Consider the following 575-nt stretch of genomic DNA (forward strand, 5'->3'; position numbering starts at 1 on the left):
GGGTTGAATCTATATAAATTTAATTTTGTACTTGGGGCCCTTTTTGATACACAAAACCAAGTATATTTCATTGAGATACTTTATATTTCATTGAGAGATACTTTATAAATCTGACTGAAAAAAAAAGTAGAAGCAAAAACTTTGTTGTTGTTCCTGCACTGCTGAACAAGACATACATATTGTCAATATAAACTTTGTAAATTCTGGTCACTTGGCTTTGGTTATAAAATACTGTCTTTATCATCAATATTATTTTCATTCATTAGATTCCTCTAAGGTATTCTCTTAGTGAATTATGACATTAAGAATCTTATAACACTTCTCAACACTCTCACAACTACCTAAACAACACAGGACTTGCACAAAAAGAAAAACACATAATATTTTACTACATATTTATTTCGAGATACATACAGAGTTAGGTAAGTCCATAATATAAATAGATGTAGACTCTTATATAAGTCTTTGTAATAAAAATAATATCTTCCAGTCACACTCACTATGAGTCTGGATAATGCAGGATCATCACCTATAACTACAGCGAAAGACTTCCTTTAGGAGACCGTATCTTAGCC

The sequence above is a fragment of the Penaeus monodon genome, chromosome 28 (assembly GCF_015228065.2).
Source record: "Penaeus monodon isolate SGIC_2016 chromosome 28, NSTDA_Pmon_1, whole genome shotgun sequence".
Lineage (NCBI taxonomy): Eukaryota > Metazoa > Arthropoda > Malacostraca > Decapoda > Penaeidae > Penaeus > Penaeus monodon.